This window comes from Palaemon carinicauda, chromosome 6 (genome assembly GCF_036898095.1).
Source record: "Palaemon carinicauda isolate YSFRI2023 chromosome 6, ASM3689809v2, whole genome shotgun sequence".
Taxonomy (NCBI): domain Eukaryota; kingdom Metazoa; phylum Arthropoda; class Malacostraca; order Decapoda; family Palaemonidae; genus Palaemon; species Palaemon carinicauda.
The window spans coordinates 170,221,335-170,247,849 of record NC_090730.1 but is presented as its reverse complement, the minus strand read 5'-3'; the positions used below and the strand labels follow the sequence as shown (position 1 = coordinate 170,247,849).

At 42.5% G+C, this 26,515-nt stretch overlaps 1 long non-coding RNA gene across 1 annotated transcript; it reads right to left on the bottom strand.

Moving 5' to 3' along the window:
* LOC137642826 (uncharacterized) lies at positions 1-21,526 on the bottom strand. Its single transcript, XR_011044867.1, has 4 exons — positions 21,399-21,526; positions 10,837-11,091; positions 8,789-8,847; positions 1-51 (listed from the first exon to the last, which is right to left on the bottom strand). It is a non-coding gene; the product is annotated as an uncharacterized lncRNA (long non-coding RNA).
* Positions 21,527-26,515: the final 4,989 nt, after the last annotated feature.

Here is a 26,515-nt window from a genome sequence, read left to right as displayed (position 1 = left end):
TTTATGACTGGAAGGTTATTAATGACTTTCTTCATGCTGTCTGCACTTCACCTGAAATATGAAAATGCAATTAGTACAGAATGTACTGTAAACACTATGTATTTTAAAGTAAACTTGTTACAAATAACTAATCTACACATACCAGGCAACCAACAAGAGATCTATTATTTTTTTATATAAATTTCACCATCTTTCAAAGACTATGAATACAGAGATCTTTATAATCTTATGTTCAAGGCACAATAAATTTCATTGAGCACTTGTACAGCATTAACTAGGGTTGGTCCTCGGTGAATAAGGATGCGGTATCATTTATTGTTCAGAGTTCTTGTTGGAGGTCAGCTACCAGTAAGTAAGGACTTCAAGATAGTCTAAAATAGATCTAAACAGAATTCGAAGTCTAGATTTACGACCATGAGGCGTAAGGGTGGCCACTCATTCAGCACTGACATCTTTGGGGGGAGGGTGAACTTTGTAATATTACTATACAGCAATAGTTTAGAGGGGTTGGACAGCAAAGGTATAGGGAACAGACGCAACGTAAAAGGCAAAGGTTGGGTGAACTAACACAGGGCTCAAGCAATAAAATTCATAATTAGGTTGCTCAGCCTATCAAAAAACCCCATAATACTATCTTACTAGACAATTTACATTAAGTCTTCGGATTCTGAAGATCGCGTCTTGAAACTTATCTTGGATAAAATGTATATATCATAAGCTACAGCATCAAGACAAAACTGTTTTTACCTCGGATACTAGCGATACAAAATGGAGTCCCTCTGATGTAAGAAATCAATGCTGTATTGTCATGTTAGAAGACATATCCAGTTGATTTCATTATAACAATCACAACTATTTTTAGTTGCTTAGAAAGTACTGTAAAATGATATTTTCATTGATAAAATAAATTTTTGAACATACTTAACCGGTAGTTATATATATAGCTTACGTCCCCAACGTCAACGGCAGAAAATTTGAAACTCGCGCCAACCGCCAGTTGGATAGCCAGGTGTACCACCCCTGCACCCTAGCGAGGTACCTGGGAACCATTCCAGTGACCCTCATATATTCCACGCCTCTAGTCTCAGAGGGGAGGAGGGTGGGACTAAAATTATATGTAACTACTAGGTATGTTCAAAAATTTATTTTATTAATGAAAATATTTTTAAACGCAAGACTTGCCCGGTAGTTATATATATAGCTGATTAACACCTTTGGTGGAGGGTTAAAGACAGCTAGCATATCTGGAATTCTACTTTAGAGTTAATTAAAACAAAACTTAAGGGTTCGTACCTGATAAGGAAGCTGACTTCAATGATCCTCTGCCTCATTATGTCTGCTAGCCTTATGAGATCCAACGATCCTCCCAGGGGGCTGAATATCTCAAAGGGACTGTCAAACCGGTGTCAAAACCTCATCATGACAGAACCTCCTCCAATAACCAATTCCAGCTACTGTACTCTCAAGGAACAAACATGACCACCTGACAAAATCAATGATTGTGGAAGACTGACACAATCTACAAAAACAACCATAAAAAACAATTAAAAGTGCCAAGAGAAGAAAAGGTTATTGGAATTATGGGAACATAGTGGAGGATCCTTCACCCACTATTGCACTCGCTGCTACGAATGGACCCAGAGTGAAACAGTCCTCATAACAAGTCTGAACACTTTTCAAATATGACGCGAACACGGATTTGCTCCTCCAGAAGGTCGTGTCCATTATGCTTTGTAGAGATCTGTTCTGCCTGAATGCTGCCGACATTGCCACTGCTCTGACTTCATGAGACTTGACCTTTAAAAGTCCAAGGTCTGATTCATTACAATGAATATGAGCTTCCTTAATTGAAAGCCTGACAAAATACAGTATAAGGCATTTTTAGACATCTGTAAAGAAGGCTTTTTGACTGAACACCACAAAGCTTCAGATTTGCTTCGTAAGTCTTTTGTTCTCTCCAAGTAGCATCTAGAGCTCTAACTTGGCATGAGATTCTTTCTACCTCATCTCCAACCAGATCCGTAAGATTTGGAATCTCGAATGCTTTGGGCCAAGACTGAGAAGGGTGTTCGTTTTTGGCAAGAAAGCCTAATTGCCAAGGAACAGACAGCTTTACCATTACGAAATCCAACGTTTTTGCTAAACGCATGAATCTCGCTCACTCTTTTGGCTGTCGCAAGACTGACCAAAAATAAAGTCTTCATAGTGAGGTCTTTCAAGGAAGTTGAACCCAGCGGCTAAACCTGTCGCTCATGAGATACTTCAAAACAATATCCAGATTCCAGGCTGGAGAATCTTGGTTCCGTCGTTTTGAAGTCTCGAAAGACTTGAGAAGCTCTAGCAGATCCTTATTGCCAGAGAGGTCAAGGTTTCTATGTCTAAACACAGTAGCTGACATACTCCTATAGCCTTTAATAGTAGGAGGAGGAGAAATTGCACTTACTTCGAAGATATAGCAGGAAATCCGCAATTTGAGCAACAGAGGTACTGGATGAGGAAAGAGAGTTGACTACACCACACTCTGAAAACCTGCCACTTAGATTGATAGACCTTGATGGTTGAAGTCCTTCTTGCTCTTGCAATAGCTTGAGCTGCCTCCTTCGAAAAGCCTCTAGATCTAGCAAGTCTTTCGATAGGCTGAAGGCAGTCAGCTGAAGAGCGTGGAGATTTTGATGCAATCTTTCCAAGTGGGGTTGTCTGAGTAGATCTACTCTTAGAGGATGAATTCTTGGGGTGTCTATCACCCATTCCAGTACCTCTGTGAACCATTCTCTTGACGGCCAATAGGGGGCCACTAGGGTCATCCTGGTTCCTTTGGATGTCACAAATTTCTGTATTACTTTGTACAGGATCTTGTAAGGTGGGAAGACGTAGAGATCTAGATTAGACCAGTCCAACAGAAAAGCGTCTATGTGGACTGCTTCTGGATCTGGAACGGGAGCAATACGCCTCTAACCTCTTCGTCTTCGAAGTTGCGAAAAGGTCTATGCAAGGGCGACCCCAAAGATGCCACAGGCTCTTGCACACATCAAGGTTGAGGGTCCACTCTGTTGGAAGGATCTGATTCCGTCTGCTGAGACTGTCTGCAATTGTTTTTCTCCCCTTGAATGAATCTCGTCAGAAGTATAACGTTCCTCTCTCTTGCCCACACCAGGAGATTCTTTGACGTCTCAAACAGAGATATCGAGTGTGTTCCCCCTTGCTTTGAGATGTATGCCAATGCTGTCGTGTTATCCGCATTGACCTGAACTATTTTGTTGGTGACTAAAGCCTCGAAACTTTTGAGGGCTAAAAGAACTGCCAACAACTCCTTGTGGTTGATATGCAAGGATTTTGGGGGCTCTACACATAGACCCGAGACTTCTAACTTGTCTAGGGTTGCTCCCCATCCTGTGTCAGAGGCGTCGGAGCATAACACAATGTCTGGACTCTTTATTGACAAGTCGAGACCTTCCTGGAACTTGTCTGGTTCCTCCCACCACCGAAGGCAGTCTTTGATGGGGTTCGTGATAGGAATGGACATCGTTTCTAAGTCCCTCTCCTTGTCCCAATGGCTGTTGAGATGGAACTGGAGAGGATGAAGATTCAGTCTTCCCAGTGGGACGAATTGTTCCAAGGAGAGGGTTCCTATCAGACTCGTCCATTTCCTTGCTGAACAAACTTTCTTACTTTGAAACTATCTTAGTTTCAACTTGGCTTGCTCTATCCTTAAGGGGGACGGAAAAGCCCGAAAAATCTGACTCCGTATCGTCATCCCCAAATATAAAATCCCTTGAGATGGAACCAAGAGAGACTCTTCCTTGTTTACAAGGAGACCCAGTTCTTTCGCAAGGTCCAAGGTTGTCTGAAGATCCTTCAGGCAGCGATCGTAAGTGTGTGCTCTGAGAAGCCTGTCGTCGAGATACAGGGAGGCTCTTATGCCCCTTGAATGTAGGATCTTTGCTACATTCAGCATGAGCTTCGTAAAGATCTGAGGTGCTGTGCAAAGGTCGAAGCATAGGGCTCTAAATTGGAAGACGTCTCCCATGAAAACGAACCTTAGGTAAGGTCTGAAGCTCGGATGGATGGGGATGTGGAAGTAGGCGTCCCGAAGGTCTAATGAGACCATCCAGTCGTCCCTCCTTACTGCTGCTAGCACTGACTTCGAAGTTTCCATGGTGAACTTCGTTTTGATGATGAACTTGTTCAGCGCACTCACGTCCAGAACTGGACGCCATCCCCCCCCCCCCCATTCTTGGGTACCAGGATCAGTCGGTTGTAGAAACCAGGTGAGTGGATATCCTGAACCTTCTCTATGGCCCCCTTTTCTAACATAAGACACACTTGGATCGAAAGAGCTTGTTTCTTTGCCTCCTCTCTGTATCTGGAAGAGAGATCCAAGGGAACTAAGACCAGGGGAGGGCTCCCTAGAAAGGCGATCTTGTAACCCTCCCTCAAGATCTAAATAGACCATTGGTCTGCTCCTCTCTTCTCCCACGCTTGCCAGAATTTGAGTAGTCTAGCACCTACTGCCTGAAGGCGAAAGCAGTCAGACTCTGCTTCGCCCTGCTCTGAAACCTCTTCTCTTACTCCTAGCATCAGGTCTGGAGCTACCCCTGCTGGAAGATCTTCCTCGAAAGGGCCGGGAAAACTTGGGAAAAGTATCTTCCTTAGGCTTGCGGCTGGTAAAAGAGGAAGGAAGAGCCTTTCTAGCAGTCTTGGAGACGAAGATCCTGAGAAGCCTTCTGAGCTAAAGCTGAAGAAATCTCCCTGATAAGTTCTTGTGGAAACAGTAATGGAGAAAGAGGCGCATATAAAAGTTCGGACTTCTGGAAGGGAGTCACCCCCGGCCAAAGAGGAGAGCATAGTTGATCTCTTTTCTTAAGGATACCTGCGGAAAAAAGAGCTGCAAGTTCATTAGAGCCATCCCTCAAGGCTTTGTCCATGCACGACATCAAATGGACCAGGGCAGAGGTATCCCCCTCTTTAAAAATCTCAACTTTTTTACCCAAAGCCCCCAGTGTCCAGTCTAAAAAGTTAAAAACTTCAAAGGCTCGAAAAATTCCCTTGAGAAGGTAGTCCATTTCTGAAGTAGACCAAAAAAATCTTGGTCTCTCTCATGGCCGACCAACGGGGAGCGTCTACGAGGCTTGAAAAATCTCCCTGGGCAGAGGCAGGAATCCCCAAGCCGAGAACTTCTCCCGTATCGTACCAGGTGCTCAACCTCGAAGCCAGTCTAGCTGGAGGAAAGGAAAAAGACGTCTTTCCTAAGGCCTTCTTACACTGTAACCAGTCACCCATTAATTTAAGAGCTCTCTTGGACGAACGCGACAGTACCATCTTAGTAAAGCAGGCTTTCTTAGAGGCTTTGCCGAGAGTAAACTCAAGACGGAGACCAGCGCGGGGCTGTAGGCACAAAAAAAAGTCTGAAAACTCTTACGTAAAAACTCTTAAGTTTTTTAAGATCGGCAGAATGACGGAAAGAAACAGTCCTTGTCTTCTGAAACGTCATCAAACTTCAAAGGAAAAAGCTGGGCTTCTACTTACTTCTCTTGCAACGTTCCTCGGAGCAGTAGGGTTAAGAGCGGTTTCAATTTCAGAAAAATCCTCAGTGCCAACTGCAATAGAAATAGGCTCATTGCGAATAGTAACAGGCGGCAGAGTCGCGTGCGGCTCATCCGAACGCTCGCGATCAGCTCGATCGGAGACGAGAAGTTCCTGTGTACATGAACCGCATCGATGTCTTGAAAAGAATAAGCCTCCTCATCGTAATCCAAACTAACATCCGAAATATGACAAGGGATAGGACGTTCAGGATCATATTCAGACACACGCTTGCCGTCAACTGCTGACAAGCGTTCGGTAATATGAATCGCTTGTTGTTCAGCGACGCGTTCAACTGTAATCCTCCCGGAAACACGACCTGAAGGACGCTCACTAAAATAATTGGCGGAGAGAGCAATTTCCTGAATGATAGGACGTTTGGCAGCCTGCTTGAAAGGACATTCGGTAGCCTGTTTGCAAGGATGTTCAGCAGCCTGTTCTGTGGGAAGTCCAGGAGCCTGAGTCGAAGGAAGTTCGAAAGACTTACCCAAAGAACGAACATAAGCCTGTATAACAGGACGATCGGTAACCCGTTCGCAAGGACGTTCAATAGCCTATTTAACAGGACGTCCGACGTCTTTCTTAGAAGAACGCACGGGCACATTGTCCCGTTCGCGTTTCATAAAAGAACTGTGGACTGTGGACTTAGGAGAACGATCACGATCACTTCCTAAAGGCAGTTCATAGCGGCTAGCAGGAAGCTTAGATCCCCCGATTACGAGGGCGCTCGGAAACATGTCCTGGCTCACTGCTCCGATCACGACCGCTGATATGAGATTTGTTGCTACGCTGGTATGATTGCATAAGAGCGAGAGCCTGCTTTGCATGTCTTGAAGAATTACAAAGTTAGGATCCGAACGTTGTGAAAACGGTGATGAAATCACGTTCTCCTCATCGCTAAATGGAACAGAGCGCCTAGAAGGCGAAGACCAGTCTGAAGGCTGCTTGGGAGCTTGGAAAGAGGTAAAGCCTGGTCGTGAGTGCACAAAAGGATCCTTGGAAACGTCCAGCGTTCTAAAAGGACGTTTGATCGGGGGCTTTCAAAAGGCTCTGGAGTATCCCAGTGACTACATCCAGGTTTTGAACTAGCAGGACGTCGATAGGCCTTATCATAGGACCCCTTACCCTTTTAAGCAAAGGGTCATCTGAAGACAACGAAAAACACTTAACCTCACCTTTCCAATGGCGAGGGCGAACGTCCTGGGAGGCGCCCACAGGTACGTTCGAGGGGACGTCTGCTCGTTTGATAAAGCCTCTCGTCTCTTTTCACCTTTCGACATTCCTTCTCCCAGGAGTTGGGGAGCTTGGAAGAGGTCTAGGACTAGGAGGACGACAGACACGAGCAGGCGCACCCTCCGCTGCAATTAACTTCACTGCACTTGCACCTTCACCTTTTAATAGACGCACATCGGACATCAACTGTGTCCTGTCCGCAGCCAAAGATTCAACTTTAGCGCCGAGAGCTTGAATCGCCACTAACATATCTTTTAGTGAAGGTTCATTAGCAATTGCAATAGTGGGATCGGGATCTACCACTACAGGTGAAGGAATAGGATTAATGACATGGGAAGAGGAAATATCTCTAGATGAGCGAGAGGAACTACGCCTCAATCTATCCCTTTGGAGTTCACGTCTGTATCTATCAAACTCAATCCATTCATGCTCTGACAGCAAAACACATTCATCACAGCGATCACCTAAATCACACACTTTATCTCTACATGCAACACAGAGAGAGAAAGGGGGTCAAGAGAGAGAGGCTTTAGCCATACGGGTCTTACACCCACTAGTCACACAACCTGAAAGTTATGGGGGGGTTGGCCATTTTGAAAATTTAAGAGAATTCAGACAAGCAAAGGTCAAAAATCATCTAATCCAAACAAAATCACGAAATATCCAAAGCGAGATAAAAAACAAGAGGGAGTCAATAACCAAAGATTTGTACTTCACCAAAAAACCATCAGTAATGACGGAGTAGAATTCACGTGTCGTCGCTGGCGACAGCAGGGAATATATGAGGGTCACTGGAATGGTTCCCAGGTACCACGCTAGGGTGCAGGGGTGGTACACCTGGCTATCCAACTTGCGGTTGGCGCGAGTTTCGAATTTTCTGCCGTTGACGTCGGGGACGTAAGCTATATAACTACCGGGTAAGTCTTGTTTAAAAGTATGATTTTGTACCTGAATTTCTTGCTTAATTGGGTTTCACTAATAGGACAAATGCTGGCTGTGTTTAGTTTGTAAAAATAATGTGAACACTAGCATTTTCTACATAACAATGTAGTACAATACAAGCAACTTCTGGCATACTGTATAGTTTTATCTTACCTTTTGGGAAATTCTTTATTCTTTCTCTGACAACCACCAGCCATTGCTCCAAAACTTAAAATGGCAAAATCTTTGACCTAAATCTCTGGAGGTTGCCATACGTCAAGATATTTCTATAGATGCTCTTCAGTAATCTAATGGCTACTGCTACATCATTTCCGAAAAGGGGTTGTTTAATCTAATACAATATTTGAAATAACTTCAATATTTCACTTTATTGAAATACTTCAGTAGTTTTGCATGGGGGGGGGGGGGGGAAGACCATCAAACATCAGTGGTTTGAAGTGGCTGCGTTAAGTTATGATTGTAGGGATGAGGGGATACTTCCTCTTAAATGGGTGACAAAGTATAGCGATGTGAGCCATGCAGCTATACACAGCACCACCATGCACTGAGAATCTAAATTCCCTTGTTTTTTGTGTCATTGTAGAAAAAAAAGACTAGGAATGCAGTAAACTACTTAAAAGTTAAAAGTTCGTATCAGCATAGGAATAAACTGCTTCATCAAATCTGAGAATGTCTAAGAAATAAGCTAAATGGAAATGAAACTTACATCAGTACAGTATTGGTGCTGCATGCTACAGTTACATTAAAGGAAACTGTGTCCTTTAATATGTACCACCGCCAGGTTTCCACATGCACGAGTCACCAACCAGGAGACATAAAACTTATATTTATACATCCAAATAAAGTAAAATAAAGTGATTATTCAATATAAAATCATTTCATGCCTCCCTGGGGACCACCATTACCGACTGGGATATTTATTGTCAGGATGCACAATATGTTACAAAAGGTTAAACTTATTCTAAATGGCAAATTATTTATGTTCTAACCAAACTATTTAGTGTAAAATGGTCAAAGATCTATACTATACCTGAACACTTTATGACTGGAAGGTTATTAATGACTTTCTTCATGCTGTCTGCACTTCACCTGAAATATGAAAATGCAATTAGTACAGAATGTACTGTAAACACTATGTATTTTAAAGTAAACTAGTAACAAATAACTTATCTACACATACCAGCCAACCAACAAGAGATCTATTATTTTTTTATATAATTTTCACCATCTTTCAAAGACTATGAATACAGAAATCTTTATAATCTTATGTTCAAAGACACAATAAATTTCATTGAGCACTTCTACAGCATTAACTAAGGTTGGTCCTCAGTGAATGAGGATGCAGTGTCATTTATTATTCAGAGTTCTTGTTGGAGGTCAGCTACCAGTAAGTAAGGACTAAAAGTCAAGAAAAGATCTATACAGCATTAGAAGTCTAGATTTATGATCATGTTGGGTAAGGGTGGCCACTCATTCAGCTCTGACAACTTTGGGGGGGAGGGTGAACTTTGTAATTTTACTATAAAGTAATAGATTAGAGGTTGGACAGCAAAGGTATGGGGAACAGACCCAATGTAAAAGGCAAAGGTTGGGTGAACTAACACAGGGCCCAGGCAATAAAATCTATAATAAGGTTGCTCAGCCTATCAAAAAACCACATATCTTACTTGACAATTTTCATCAAGTCTTCGGATTCTGAAGATAGCGTCTTGAAACTTATCTGGGATAAAATGTATATACCATAAGCTACGAAAACAAGAACAAACTGTTTTTACCTCGGATACTAGTGATACAAAATGGAGTCCCTCTGATGTAAGGAATCAATGCTGTATTGTCATGTTAGAAGACATATCCAGTTGATTTCATTATAACAATCACAACTATTTTTAGTTGCATATAGATATTCCCACTTTTAGTTATATGTACTGTAAAGTATGATTTTGTAACTGAATTTCTTGCCTAGCTGGGTTTCACTAATAGGACGAATGTTGGCCGTGTTTAGTTTGTAAAAATAATGTGAACACTAGCATTTTCTACATGCAAAACTTATTTCTCTGACAATTATCAGCCATCGCTTCGAAACTTTAAATGGCAAAATCTTTGCGTTAAATCTCCGGAGGTTGCCATACATAAGATATTTCTTTAGATGCTCTTCAGTAATCTAATGGCTACTATTACATCATTCCAATAAGAAGTTGTTTAATACAATATTTGAAATAACTTCAATATTTTACTTAATTGAAATACTTGAGTAGTTTGGCATGTACAGTATATAGGTCATATTAAAAGGAAACAATGATATTTATATCACAAAACCAGACAAACACTGTCATATATCAGACCAAGATAAACAACTTCCTCATAAATAAAATAGTTTGGTCCAAGTCATGAGAAAGTTTACGCCTGTCTCAACAAACTCTTCACCCACCGACCTCTATTAGTAAGAAAAATGCCATTGCCAGCACCACCATTTCTTATAAGAAAATTCCAGTTTCACTAGATGTTAAATATATATAAAACCTTCATATGACTAATATGAAACCCTTACTCTAATCTATCAAATTAATAGATAATTGGAGATAAATATCACCCAAAGGGCATCTCCACTGTATAAAATATTACTCCCTGTGTTTTGTTTATGGCAATACACCAGGCAAAAATACCAGATGTCTTTTCAATCCTAATTGTGGAATATGTCAAAATGCTGAAACCTGATTAGTTCCTGATCAGTATACAAGGGGGACCCAGTGGACGCTACACCTAGTTTAGGTTAGACAGATTCACATATCTTACTACATTTGTGTATGGCTGGGTCAGCAATTTCTCACAGTGAAACCATATTACTGCTCTTTAAGGGGGTTCCTGTATCTCTCAGTAGTCATTCCCAATAAATAAAGATCAAACTTGTTGAAAGTTGATTAGAACTGCTTTTACCTTAGTGGCCATATATTACCAAGTACCTATTTTGAGATGTTAACAAACGGAAATGATGCATAAAGTTGGTCATTACAAGCATAGCATTGCACGTGGAAGGGAAGAATCCCTTTACCTTGTGTGTGTGTGTGTAGATCGCCTTACCGTATGTAAGACACGGGCTCGATCCCTTTGCCCCAAAGGGACCGTTGCCCGTCGGGTGACGAGTTCCCCAGAAGGTGAAGATCTAGCAGGAGTTGGAGAACTGTCTGCAGAGAGGTCCAAAGGAGCAGAAGCTGTAGGCTGAGTACGACGAGGAGAGTCCCCTTCGGAGGAAGAAGATCCAAAAAGGCGCCTCTTAACCCCCTTATAAGGGGAAGGGAGGCCCTTGCGACGCAGCAGACGGTGAGCCTTATCTGTCTACAATACAAAAAATGTTAAGAATTTTGGTAATTTTGTATATTATTACATCGTGTGACTACGCACAAGAAATATATGATTTCCTATAGCAAATAACGAGATTTAACCGATTTTGATGACCATTTCAATCGCAAACAAACAGATCAACCAATTCGGTTAGTTTTAAGTTGACGAATTGGTTGATGTTATTACGGATGAAATGAATGAGAAAACCAGTTAAATCACGATATCTACTATAGGAAATCATATATTTCCTGTACGAAATCACACAATGAAATACAATACAAATGAACCATATAAATATTAACACTGTGGACATATATACTGAGTTAAAATATATAAACAACAGATGTCGGGGACGATAACATTAGCAACGTTACCAATGGTTGACAGAACTACCAACGATGACGAATGGTACACAGTATTACCAACGGCACGATGTCATTACTAGAGGTAGAAATAAATTTTTCCATACGTAAACTAAATAATACTTCCATAAAACTATTACACAATAAATAAAGAGTACCAAAAGGCCAAAGAACCTAACAAACCCACCTAACCTTGCCTAGAAGTACCCCGGTCACAAAACACATATAATAAGAATGGGGGAATGACTTACCTTGATACACAGTACTACCAACGGAGACGAATAGTACACAGAACTACCAACGACACGATGGCATTACTAGAGCTAGAACTGCTAAATATCTCCTCAGATATATTCAATAATTTCTCCATATAAAAAGTACAGAAAGGCCACAGAACCTAACAAACCCACCTAACCTTGCCTAGAAGTACCCCGGTCACAAAACACGAATAATGACTATTGAGGAATGACTTACTTTTATGAAGGAAACGTCGAAACTTGCTGGACTCGGAAGGAAGAGACAAAAGCGCACGACACTAGGGGCAGTTTAAACGTTGAGGAATAACATTGTGAGATTTAAGAAAATGGTCAACATAACCTGAATTATCAACAAAATCACCATGGAATTGAGCCACTGATTTTAGATACGGAATGCTGCAACCGGTACAAGTTTCTATAATATGTTCCATCTCAAAATACGGGGAAAAAAACGCACTAGTAACGAAGGACGAGTAACTAGGCCAAAGGTTAAAACGGGAAAGGCAGGGGAACAATGGGTCGGAAATCAGCGCATACAGAGATAAAGGAAAGGGGGGGGGGGGGTAGGGAGATATCTGAATAGGCCTAGAGTGATGATTGGTTAAGGGAAAAACAACGAACAAAAGAGAAAACATGAATTAACTAATTACGGAAACTAGACGAAAGAAAAGTTTTATAAGACACAGAGGAGAGAAAAGGAACTAACCAACAAAAATAAATACAAACAATATAGGAAGATAAAATGGAATGAACGTTAAATAATAGTGAATGGGAATATAAAATGAGGAGATCATACCGAGAATTAACTGGATAAAAAAACTAGTCCAGGGTAAGTATTTATGTGAAACCGGGAAGGGATAAAGAAATAACCCAACAAATAAAACCAATATAGGAAGGTAAAATGGAATGAATGATAAATAATATTGAATGGGAATAAAAAATGAGAAAATAACAATAATATGTTATTTTCATTAGTAAAATAAATTTTTGAATATACTTACCCGATAATCATGTAGCTGTCAACTCCGTTGCCCGACAGAAATCTAAGGAGGGATACGCCAGCTATCACAATACTAGAAGGGGGTGTACTAACCAGCGCCACCTGTGGCCAGGTACTCAAGTACTTCTTGTTGACACCTCCTCAATTATTCCTCGGTCCCACTGGTTCTCTATGGGGAGGAAGGGAGGGTCAATTAAATCATGATTATCGGGTAAGTATATTCAAAAATTTATTTTACTAATGAAAATAACATTTTTCAATATTAAACTTACCCGATAATCATGTAGCTGATTCACACCCAGGGGGGTGGGTGAAAACCAGTGTACAAGATTAAAGGATAGCCAAGTATCCCCAAATTTCATATAACAGTTATCTCCAATAACAAATGAAATAATAAGTACCTGGTAAGGAAGTCGAATTGAACCGTTACTCTGCCTCTTTTTTAAGTTCGTCTTCCTTACTGAGCGCAGCGTTCCTCTTGGAGGCTGAATCAACCCAAGGTGCTAAAGTATATAGGGTTGCAACCCCTACTAAAGGACCTCTACACAACCTTTAACCTAGGCGCTTCTCAAGAATGAATTGACCACCCGCCAAATCAAAAGGATGCGGAAGGCTTCTTAGCCTACCGTAACAACCATAAAAACAACAATAAAAGAATTCAAGAGAAAAGTTAAAAAGGTTATGGGATTAAGGGAATGTAGTGGCTGAGCCCTCACCTACTACTGCACTCGCTGCTACGAATGGTCCCAGGGTGTAGCAGTTCTCGTAAAGAGACTGGACATCTTTCAGATAAAATGATGCAAACACTGACTTGCTCCTCCAATAGGTTGCATCCATTACACTCTGCAGAGAACGGTTTTTATTAAAGGCCATCGAAGTAGCTACGGCTCTTACTTCGTGGGTCCTTACCTTCAGCAATGCAAGGTCTTCCTCCTTTAAGTGAGAATGTGCTTCTCTGATCAGAAGCCTTATATAATACGAAAGCCCATTCTTGGACATGGGTCTCGAGGGTTTCCTGATGGCACACCATAAGGCTTCTGACTGTCCTCGGAGAGGTTTAGACCTCTTGAGATAATATTTGAGAGCTCTGACAGGGCAAAGAACTCTCTCAAGTTCGTTACCTACCATGTTGGAAAGGCTAGGTATCTCGAACGATCTAGGCCAAGGACGTGAAGGAAGTTCGTTCTTTGCTAGGAATCCAAGCTGGAAAGAACATGTAGCAGACTCGGTCGTGAAACCAATGTTCTTGCTGAAGGCATGAACCTCACTGACTCTCTTAGCTGTTGCCAGGCAAACGAGAAAAAGGGTCTTGAGGGTAAGGTCCTTGAATGAAGCTGACTGGAGAGGTTCGAACCTAGATGTCATAAGGAACCTTAAGACTACGTCTAGATTCCAGCCTGGAGTGGAAAGACGACGATCTTTAGACGTCTCAAAAGACTTAAGAATGTCTTGAAGGTCCTTGTTGGAAGACAGGTCCAAACCTCTATGGCGGAGAACTGAGGCCAACATACTCCTATATCCCTTAATCGTAGGAGCTGAAAGGGATCTCTCATTCCTAAGATGAAGCAGGAAGTCAGCTATTTGGGTCACAGAGGTATTGGTAGAGGATATCGAATTGGCTCTACACCAGCTTCGGAAGACCTCCCACTTAGACTGGTAGACCCTACGAGTGGAAACCCTTCTTGCTCTGGCAATAGCCCTGGCTGCCTCCTTCGAAAAGCCTCGAGCTCTAGCGAATCTTTCGACAGTCTGAAGGCAGTCAGTTGAAGAGCGTGGAGGTTTGGATGTAACCTGTCTACGTGAGGTTGACGTAGAAGGTCCACTCTTAGAGGTAGAGTCCTGGGGAAGTCTACTAGCCATTGTAGTACCTCTGTGAACCATTCTCTTGCAGGCCAAAGGGGAGCAACCAGCGTCAGCCGTGTCCCTTCGTGCGAGACGAATTTCTGCAGAACCTTGTTGATTATCTTGAACGGAGGGAATGCGTACAGGTCGAGATGGGACCAGTTCAGTAGAAAGGCATCCACATGAACTGCTGCAGGGTCTGGAACAGGAGAACAAAACAGAGGAAGTCTCTTGGTCATGGAGGTGGCAAACAGATCTATGGTAGGTTGACCCCACAAGGTCCAAAGTCTGTTGCACACACTCTTGTGGAGGGTCCATTCCGTGGGAATGACCTGATTCCTTCTGCTCAGACGATCTGCTGACACGTTCATATTGCCCTGGATGAACCTCGTGACTAGAGAGAGGTTTAGACTTCTTGACCAAATGAGGAGGTCCCTTGCGATCTCGTAAAGGCTCCTCGAATGGGTCCCTCCTTGCTTGGAGATGTAAGCCAAGGCTGTGGTGTTGTCCGAGTTCACCTCCACCACTTTGCCTAGCAGGAGGGACTTGAAGTTCAACAGGGCTAGATGAACTGCCAGCAGTTCCTTGCAGTTGATGTGGAGAGATCGTTGTTCCTCGTTCCACATTCCGGAGCATTCCTTTCCGTCCAAGGTTGCACCCCAGCCCGAGTCCGATGCATCTGAGAAGAGATGAAGATTGGGGGTCTGAATGGCCAAGGATAGACCCTCTCTGAGAAGGAGGTTGTGCTTCCACCACAGGAGAGTGGTCTTCATCTCTTGGTTGATAGGGATAGAGATTGCTTCTAGAGTCGAACTCTTGTCCCAATGAGCTGCTAGGTGGAATTGAAGAGGGCGGAGGTGGAGTCTGCCCAGCTCGACAAACAGGGCTAGGGACGAGAGAGTCCCTGTGAGACTCATCCACTGTCTCACTGAGCAACTGCTCCTCTTCAGCATGCTCATGATGCACTCTAGGGCTTGGCTTATCCTGGGGGCCGATGGAAAAGCCCGAAAACTCTGACTCTGAATCTCCATTCCCAGATACACGATGGATTGTGAGGGAATGAGTTGAGATTTTTCCAAATTGACTAATAGACCCAGGTCTCTGATAAGGTCTAAAGTCCAATGAAGATTCTCCAGACAACGACGACTCGAGGAGGCTCTCAACAGCCAGTCGTCTAGGTAGAGGGAGGCTCTGATGTTTGACAAGTGAAGGAATTTGGCTACATTCCTCATCAGAAGGGTAAAGACCATAGGAGCTGTGCTTAGGCCAAAACACAGGGCTTGGAATTGGTAGACGACCTTTCCGAAAACGAATCTTAGGAAAGGTTGGGAGTCTGGATGAATCGGAACGTGAAAATAAGCATCTTTCAAGTCCAATGAGACCATCCAGTCCTCCAGTCTGACCGCTGCTAAGACCGACTTGGTCGTCTCCATCGTGAACGTCAGCTTGGTGACATACTCGTTGAGAGCGCTGACGTCCAGCACAGGTCTCCAACCTCCTGTCTTCTTGGCCACAAGAAAGAGACGGTTGTAGAAGCCCGGGGATTGATGGTCCCGGACTATAACCACAGCCTTCTTCTGCACAAGAAGCGACACCTCCTGGTGCAAAGCTAGTCTCTTGTCCTCCTCTTTGTAGTTGGGAGAGAGGTTGATGGGCGAAGTGGTCAGAGGTGGTTGAAGGTAGAATGGAATCCTGTAACCGAACCTCAGCCAACTGACAGACTGTGCGTCTGCACCTCTCATCTCCCAAGCTCGCCAGAAGGTCTTGAGTCTGGCTCCTACTGTCGTCTGGAGAAGCGGAGAGTCAGTGTTTTCCTTTGGATGGCTTGGATCCTTTCCTGGACTTGCCTCTGTAAGAGTCTGGACGGGAGCTTCCTCGGCTGGGGGCTCTACCACGAAAGGGCGGTATGAATCTAGTCGCAGGGGTATCAGCCACTGGGGAGCGGTAAGTCTTAGGGACTGAGGTGGAAGCCTTAGACTTACGAGCCGAAGAAGCTACAAGATCGTGCGTGTCCTTCTGTATCAAGGCAGCAGACAAATCTTTAATGAGCTCTTCGGGAAAAATAAACTTCGAAAGAGGAGCAAACAGAAGTTGTGACCGTTGGCAAGGGGTAATGCTGGCGGAAAGGAAAGAACACAGCTGTTCTCTTTTCTTCAACACCCCTGATACAAACAAGGACGCTAGCTCGCCCGATCCATCTCTGATGGCCTTATCCATACAGGACATTAACAGCATGGCAGAATCTTTGTCCGTATGAGAGGTTTTCTTGCTGAGGGCCCCCAGGCACCAGTCGAGAAAATTAAACATTTCAAAAGCTCTAAACACCCCTTTAAGCAAGTGATCCAGGTCTGAGAAGGTCCAACACACTTTTGAGCGTCTCATAGCAGATCTTCGAGGCGAGTCTACCAGACTTGAGAAGTCAGCCTGGGCAGAGGCAGGTACTCCCAAGCCTGGTGCTTCCCCTGTGGCATACCAAACGCTCGCTTTCGAAGTGAGCTTCGTTGGAGGGAACATGAAGGAAGTCTTGCCAAGAAGTTGCTTAGACTGCAGCCAATCCCCTAAGATCCTAAAAGCCCTCTTGGAGGATCTAGCTAGGACAAGCTTGGTATAGGAAGACTGAGCTTGTTGCACTCCCAGCGAAAACTCAGATGGTGGAGAGCGGGGAATAGCTGAGACAAAATGGTCTGGATAAACCTCCCTGAGAAGAGCCAAGACCTTGCGAAAATCAAGAGACTGTGGAGAGAGCTTGGATTCGTCCACGTCCGAAGAGGGATCAAGGTGTGCCTCCTCATCATCCGAAACCTCAACCCCAGAATGAGGCGACGGGATCGGATACGAATGCTGAACCGCAGAGTCAGAACGAGCAGGAACAACAACAGAGGTGGAAGGAGGAGGTGCAGCAAGTTCCTGTTCCTGTTCCTGTGGTATGAGTGGAGCGTGAAGAGACCGAGGCTGTGCAGAACAAGGTAAAGTTCCCGCAAGCAGAGATGTCTGAGGAGCAGGATCAGGGTGCACGGGTAGAGCTCGGTGCAGCAGCTGAGGAGACTGACTCACAGGTGGAAGAGGTTGTTGTACCTCCACCGAGAGTTGCACCGCCGGTGGAGCAGCCAGGGGAGGAGGAGGAAGAGTGGAGTAATCCTCCTGATCCCAAACCGAAGGTTGCCTTAAAGAAGGCTGATGCTGAACAACACTGGGAACAGTGAACACAGAAAGTGGTTCAACATCGTACGCCTGGCAGATGGAGCTGCGACTGGGTGTAGCGAGTGCAGGCGGGTGCAGCACAGGCTGAACGGGTGCAGGAGGTTGGTGCACCACCGGTGCAGGCGGGTGCAGCATAGGCTGAACGGGAGCAGGAGGTTGGTGCACCACCGGTGCAGGCGGGTGCAGCACAGGCTGAACGGGTGCAGGAGGTTGGTGCACCACCGGTGCAGGCGGGTGCAGCACAGGCTGAACGGGTGCAGGAGGTTGGTGCACCACAGGTGCAGGAGGTGCAACACTCTCAGCACGACACTCACGCATCAGGTCCGAAAGCTGAGCTTGCATGGACTGAAGCATAGACCACTTGGGATCAGCAGAGACAGTAGCAGACTGAGGTAAAGCCATAACAGTGGTTGCACCACCGGTGCAGCTCTGTTGTACCTTACTCCTCTTGGGCGGAGTACAGTCGCTAGATGACTGAGGCGAGTCAGAGCTGAGCCAACGACTGCAACCTGGCTGAGCACTCGAGGGCTGGACTCTGCGTTTAAGCGGTCTAGAGACCTGAGACCAACGTTTCTTCCCCGAGAGAAGATCAGCGGACGAGCGGAAGACGGGCTCAATCGTCTGCAAGTGGGAGTGACGGTCTGTGGAAGACACGCCCGCAACCACTGAGGATAATTCTGTGCGCCTAACAAGGCCTGCCGAACCCTTATGCCCTTCGACATTGCTTCTCCCCTGGGCTTGGGAGCTTGCAAGAGGTCCCGGACTGGGAGAACGACTGGCTCGCACAGAAAAATCCCCACGCACCACACTGGCACTAACACTAGTACAAGGCACTGCACCGACACTAGCACTCGTCACAGCACTGGCACTAACTTCACCCACTGCACTCTTGGCCTTCAACTCTTTCACTTCGGCCATCAGAGACTTATGGTCACTTACCACTGACTCTACCTTATCGCCTAAAGCCTGAATAGCGCGTAAAACCACTGACATATCAGGCGGAGGGCACACAGTAGGATCGGGGGTAGCCACTACAGGGGTAGGATCAGGAAGGGGATCATGAGATGAGGAAAATAAAGAAGAGTGAGAAGAACTCCTCCTAGCTCTAATTCTCTCTAACTTAGAAGAATACTTTAAAAGTCGGACAAAATCCAATTCCGAAAGTCCGGCGCATTCCTCACATCGATTTTCTAACTGACAGGGTCTGTCCCTACAGTCAGAACAAGCGGTGTGAGGATCTACCGAGGCCTTCGGAATACGTCTATTGCAAGACCTACAACGTCTATGGGAGGGGGCTTGCGAAATGTCAGACATTTTGTTTTCAAGAGAAGTCAAAGGGAGATCCAAAAAACAAGCAAAAATTCGTTAACCGTTAAACTGAATTAAATAAAAGCTATCTAGCTAATATCAGAAGGTTTCTAGTAATGCGACAGCCGTAAATCAAAGAGAATACATCACCAAATAAGCGAGAATAAACTCGAAGACCATAAGCGTATCCCAGAACGTCTAGCCGGAGGCACGACAGAGGAATAATTGAGGAGGTGTCAACAAGAAGTACTTGAGTACCTGGCCACAGGTGGCGCTGGTTAGTACACCCCCTTCTAGTATTGTGATAGCTGGCGTATCCCTCCTTAGATTTCTGTCGGGCAACGGAGTTGACAGCTACATGATTATCGGGTAAGTTTAATATTGAAAACATAGGAATAAACACAATCATAGCTAATTTTATTCATAATGTTAATAATGAAAGGTTAGGGTAGAAAACGCGTGTTTCATATATTGTCTGATAATGAGAAATAGAAGAAAAGTTCATGATAGAAAATGCGCAACATCTCGCACCTTTATTAATCGTCTTCACCCCTTTCCCTAAGTCTGTGTAATTGATAATGCCGAAAGGCTTTCCCACGGGGCTAACACGCATGTTCCCCATACCAGAACATATGAGCAATGCAGTGACGATCATTTGCAAGCGAAGCGAGCTACAACGGGCAAAATATAAATCATTAGCCCCATCAAGTTAGGAAGCATTAGTAATACCTACGGTGAAAACCGCTAAGAGCAACTCCATAGAAAATGGGCTGGAAAATTATGTTTTTGAAATCCGGAAGTCCGGCAAATAAAAACTCCCGTGTTATTATTATTCTTGTTTTGATAATCGTGACATTTCAATTACAATGACTAAGAATGACGTTATGCAGAAACTGTTTGAAAAAAATTAAAGCACCCTTGAATAACAACGAACAGTACCTCCAACATGCATCAACAACCACCTAACCCAGTGGTTCTTAACCAGTGTTCGATCGAACCCCAGGGGTTCGGCGGAGGTAACAAAACACAAAGGATATGAAAGTTACACTTGCCAAGGTTAAGCCACGAATTTCTGAAATTGCCTCTGAAAGACATCATAAGTCACGTTGACATGCAAAAAGTATTCATCATGTTTTTGTTTTCGTGCGAAGTTCATATTTTGTTGATTTTTTTCTTTGAACAAACTGGTTCTGTGGGCAAATGATGCATGGTTCATATTGTGCACTAATACAATATATACATATGCTTTGAATTTGAAATATATGCCGATATATTTAGGTGTAACTTTCTTTTTCTTTTTCCCTTTATTTCATTTACCTATATAAATATACATAATATATATATATATATATATATATATATATATATATATAATATATATATATATACATATATCTATATATAGATATACATATATCTATATATATATATAGAATACAGTATATATATATACATATATATATCCAACTATGAAGGGTTCGATGAGTGTACATATGACACTTGAGGGGTTCAGTACCTCCAACAAGGTTAAGAACCACTGACCTAACCTAACCAAGAAGCTGTGTCCTTACCCATTTAACTAACAGGTGTTTACAGACCCTGCAACCCACTTCAACTGCCATATTCTCACCTAACATACAAGCCTTGTCTCTACCTACTCAACTATGATGCTAACTGTAACCCGCTTCAGACCGCTGCATTCTCAAGCAAAGGGGTTGAAAATGGGATATGGATAATGGGGCATGGCCGTTACCATACTATATCCTTGATGGCATACAATTAAACCAGTACACTTGATTATAACGTGTTTCGTATATAATTGACGATACCTACAACAGACATAGCTTGACCGTTAGGCCTAAAGGTAGTCGACCTACCACAACTTCAACCACTATAAAATGCCACCTGAAATAGCTTTTCTAGGTTTCGGTTGTGACATTTTCTAAATAGTGCTTTCTCCCGTTTCGAAAATATTTTCGTCGCAAATGAATAGTGATATATATCCTAGTATACTGGCCAACACCAGAGGATAGCCGGTAGAAACCGGGGATTTAGGGTGGAGAAATTATAAGGAAATGTGGCATTTCGTCGTTTGGTACTGCAAAGAACCGAATATTTACATATGGAATGAATTTTTGGCAAAGCACAAGGTCTAGTGACGGTAATATCCCTCCTACAGGAGTTTTAATGTAGGAAAGTGTGGACCACATGGCCGAAGCCCAGGGAAATCGAATCATGTGTAGGAATGAAGTCTAACGTTAACTAATCCTGAATTCTTCATAATGACGCGAAACACGATCGGTAAGATATATTATCATTAACTATACGAACCTAAATTACCCACGATGAGAGAGAATCCAAGACGGTCACGTTTTTCAAACATGAAAGCCAAATTAGCCAAGGAATGTGGACTGCCAGGACTAGACGGAGAGCAAACATGGCCGACGGGGGGATGCTTACCCAGTGAATGAATACATATGCGTTGGTAGCATTGGTTCTGCTTACTGGTAATATAATGGAAATAAATGTAATCTAAAGGGATTAAAAAGTTTAATCAAGTGTAATTTGAAAGGTACATGGATGAAATTCAATGTGGATAATCAGTGAAACATCATTTAATGAAATAAGAACTACTTCAGTGCTCGGAAAGAAGGTTGTTACAGGGCTCTGGTCATTTGAGTTTTGTCTTTTGAATATGGAACAAATCTTCAAAGTCTGTTATTATTATTATTATTATTATTATTATTATTATTATTATTATTATTATTATTATTATTATTATTATTATTATTATTTGCAAAGCTAGTTTGTTCTTTCCTTTGCTGTTGAACTCTGGTTTTTGATACTGAGCTTTAATTTCGTATTGAAAACAGCAATAAAATTAATGAGTAGGGCACTGTGGTTAAAAGTATTACATTACATTTTATTTTCATTACCTTTTTTTCCTGATCCTGTGCTGTCACACAATGATGAAACTTGGTAAACCTTCGTCCTGGCCCAGAAAAAAAAAACATAAATAAATTAACATTTTAAGACCTTTAAACACAACCCCCCCCCCAAAAAAAACAAAAAAACATAGGCCTACAATTATAAATACATTTAAGCCCATTTAGATACACATAGAATATAAAACTATTTGGACATAAGTGCACATGCATGTATTCAAATATAGCTGCACCAGATATATACATGCCTATTTAAAATACACATGCGGACACACCCTCAATAATTATACCAAAATTTTAAGCCTACATACTTTCACGTACAGTTTCTATGTATATATACCATTGTGAGTAAATATTGAATATAGTCACGTTAAAACAATCATGTATAATGCATACATAGGCGTAAATTTATGCATGTTGAGTATGCACCAGTGTTCAAATGGGGTCCTAAATTAAGCATGGACGCGCGCGCACACACACACACACACACACACACACACATATATATATATATATATATATATATATATATATATATATATATAGAGAGAGAGAGAGAGAGAGAGAGAGAGAGAGAGAGAGAGAGAGAGAGAGAGAGAGAGAGAGAGAGAGAGCCTATGTGTGTGTATCAACATTATCAGCCTTAGCTAATCCACAGCAGGACAAAGGCCTCAGACATACCCTTCCGCTCCCGTCTGTTTATGATCTTACTATGCCACTCTAAACCAGTATAATTTTCTTAGCTCGTCTATTCATCGTCTTCTCTTCCTTCCCACATTTCTTTTGTAATCTTTAAGGACGTATTATGTTATTCTGAATGTCCATCTATTGTCTGTCATTCTCATTATATGTCCTGTCCATGTCCATTTCTTTTTCTTTCATATTGCTAGAATATCCTCTACTTTAGTTTGCTCTCATTTCCACGTTGCTCTTTTTTTCTGTCTCTTAGTGTTATTCCCATCATTATTCTTTCCATAGCTCCAATTTTTCTATGCATAAGTTTATACTGGTAGGACCATCTGATTAGATATTTTCTTTTTAGAGAAAATGACATTTGACCTTTCAAAATCTCGTTTTGTTTATCAAAAGCTCTCCAGCCACTGCTTATACTTTTTATAATTTTGGTCTCATGTCCTGGGGAAACACTTGCTTGCTGGCCTAGGTACATATATTAATTAACAATCTCTGTAGGTTCGTTCATAACCCTTATTTGTTGTCTCTCTGCATTTTCTATTGAACATTATCATAGGTTTACTCATAAACATTTTCAGCATTACATTTCTGCTTTATTCAAATCTATTATTGTTTGCATTTCCTCCTACGATTCACTAAACAGAGCTATGTCATCTGCAAATCTTTAGTTGTTAAAGTATTTCCCATTAATATTAATGCCTACATTTTCCTGCATCTTAATTTTTTAGAAAAAAAACTAGGAATGCTGTGAATGATTTAGGAGAGATGGGGTCTCCCTGTCTAACTCCTTCCTCAATTGGAATTCTCTTCATATACATAGTTTTAGGATTGCTGTACTTCCTGTAGAGATATCTTAAAGTGTTCCAACATAAGATTCATCTATTCCTTGTCTTTGAAGGGCTTTCACTGCTGCTGAAGTATTGGAAAAGTAAAAAGCTTTCTCATAGTCCATGGATACATTACATAGTGGTTTGTCATACTCTATTGATTTTTCATTAGCTGGATAATTACATGAATATGGTCAGTTATTGAACACCCTCTTCTAAATCCTGCATGCTCTCTTGGTTAAGTAAAGTCTAAATGCCTTTCTATCTGGTCTAATATGATCTTTGTAAATATTTTATATATTATGATGAGTAAACTTATTGTGTGATAATTTTTCAGGTCTTTTATATCTCCATTTTTGTGAATTGATATGGTTACGCCTGTTACCGCCTCAGGCGTTTCATTATTTCTATTGGCAAAGTTATTTCTTATATCACTATTGTATAGAAATCCTCTACAATTTTTATCACTCCATCTCTTTTGTTGATAAAAATCCTATTTTCATCCTTTAAAGCAAACATCTGTTGGTGTCCTGTTGCGAGTCTTTTCATCAATTTAATGCTTCTTCCTTTCTTTAGTGCTTCAAGTTTGATCTGATTGTCTTTACAAATGTCTTGGGGTTTTTAGTTTGTTTAATGCTTTAGATAGTTCTGCGAATTCTAAATCATGTCTCGTGGATTTTACCCTCATTTCCAATCTTTTCTTTATTAGGTTTTTGGTCTTTTCTGAGTTTTCCTCGATCTTGTTTAGGAACTTTTCCACCGATCTCTTGTACCGATTCGAATATAAAATTAGTTAAATAACTGTTTATTTCTTCTTTACTTGTTCCAATTTCATCATGCAACTAAAAGTAGGCCTACCTATTTTGTAGGTAGTAGGTTGGCCAGGGCACCAGCCACCCGTTGAGATACTACCGCTAGAGTTATGGGGTCCCTTGACTGGCCAGACAGTACTACATTGGATCCTTCTCTCTGGTTATGGTTCATTTTCCCTTTGCCTACACATACACAGAATAGTCTGGCCTATTCTTTATATATTCCCCTCTGTCCTCATACACTTAACAACACTGAGATTACCAAAGAATTCTTTTTCACCTAAGGGTCAACTACTGTACTGTAATTGTTCAGTGGCTACTTTCTCCTTGGTAAGGGTAGAAGAGACTCTTCAACTATGGTAAGCAGCTCTTCTAGGAGAAGGACGCTCCAAAATCAAACCACTGTTCTCTAGTCTTGGGTAGTGCCATAGCCTCTGTACCATGGTCTTCCACTGTCTTGGGTTAGAGTTCGCTTGCTTGAGGGTACACTCAGGCACACTATTCTATCTGATTTCTCTGCTTCTTGTTTAGTTAAAGTTTTTATAGTTTGTATAGGAAATATTTTAATTTTGTTACTATTCTCAACAGATTTTATTTTTCCTTGTTTCCTTTCCTCACTGGACTATTTTCCCTGTTGGGACCCTTGGGCTTATAGCATCCTGCTTTTCCAACTAGGTTTGTAGATTAGCAAGCAATAATAATAATAATGACAGCTATTTCAGCTGATAACACGGCTCTGCAAGTAAGCAAGAGGGCTGGATAGGGTATTCACTGATTTGTAATTGGGAGCTAGAGAAATACTGCAAAGAAAAAGTACCTCATACGATGCTGATGTTACTACCACAACATTGTGTACAGTAGTTTAAAGAGCTTAAAATGCAAAATACTCTGTACATCTGTTTTACTTTAAGTTGCAAAGGCTACAGGCTTAGTTCATTTGTGTATCATAGTTTACTATATCTGAAATTTTCATTTTAATTAACCAAAAACCATTATAAAGACAGCACTTATACACTTTAATTGTTCGTTCTTACATATCGTTGTTCATACTGTGATTGTAAGGACAGTCAGACAAGCGTCACCAAGATCAACTGATACTTTATTTGCTGTTGTTGTTGGGGTATTAAAGCCAACACTTGTTGTTGGCACGGGCCTTTCCCTTGGTTGGCCCGTAGGTGATCTGTAAAAATTTATAAGGTAGTTGAACTTTATTTGAATGCGCACGGAAATACATTACAAGGTGCGGACGGAAACGTAGGATGACGTTGGCGCCAAGTCAGATTGAAATGCCCGCCAATATATATGTGTTTTCTTACACTTACAAATATATGAATTATGGGTTAACAAAAACATGTTATGAAACGATACACATATCAAAATGTAGCTCTGGTAGAGCGGAATATATATACATAGGACACCACAGTGTGGCGAAGAGAGAATTTAAATAAATAAGTAGTTTGTCGATTTTCTGGACGACGAAGGGATCGGTGTCCTTACAAGTACTCCCCCCCCCAAGACATCGGGCGGCGTAGAGGGCTGATGATCAATCTTCGTATCTCTTCGGGCGTCGGAGGGTTCCTCTTGTTTTTGAACGGAGGGGCGCGCTGGCGGTCGGTGTAAGGATCTCTTCCTCTTGACGTCGTTTGATGATTTTTCTTCGTTGGGCGGCTTGTTTTGTGGCGGAACTCTGGGTCTGCCAGGTCCAGCGGAGGCGGTGTCGCTTCCTTCGAGAAACGCTGGTTTCACACGGTCTATTGAGACCCAGTCCTCTTTGCCATGGACGTCGAGAAGGAAGGCTTTCGTTGTCTTTTTAATTACCTGGTAGGGACCTCGATAAGGTCTAGTCTGTGGTTGTCGATGAGCGTCGACACGAATGAAAACGTACTTACAGTCATCCAGGCTTTTTGGCTTGAAGTGCTTGGTTCTGTCCTGGTAAGTTTTGAGACACGGCCTGAACTTCCTGGCGATGTCCCTTAGGTGATCCAGCTATGTGTCGTCGGTTGATGAGGGAAAGAATTCGCCAGGAACTGCGAGCGCTTCCCCGTAAACTTTTTCGGCGGGCGAAGGTTCGCCGTCTGCGCGAGGGGCGGTGCGAAGGCCGAAGAGTACCCAAGGAAGTCGTGATTTCCAGTCCCCGTCGATGCAGCTCGCCATCAGGGACGCCTTGAGGG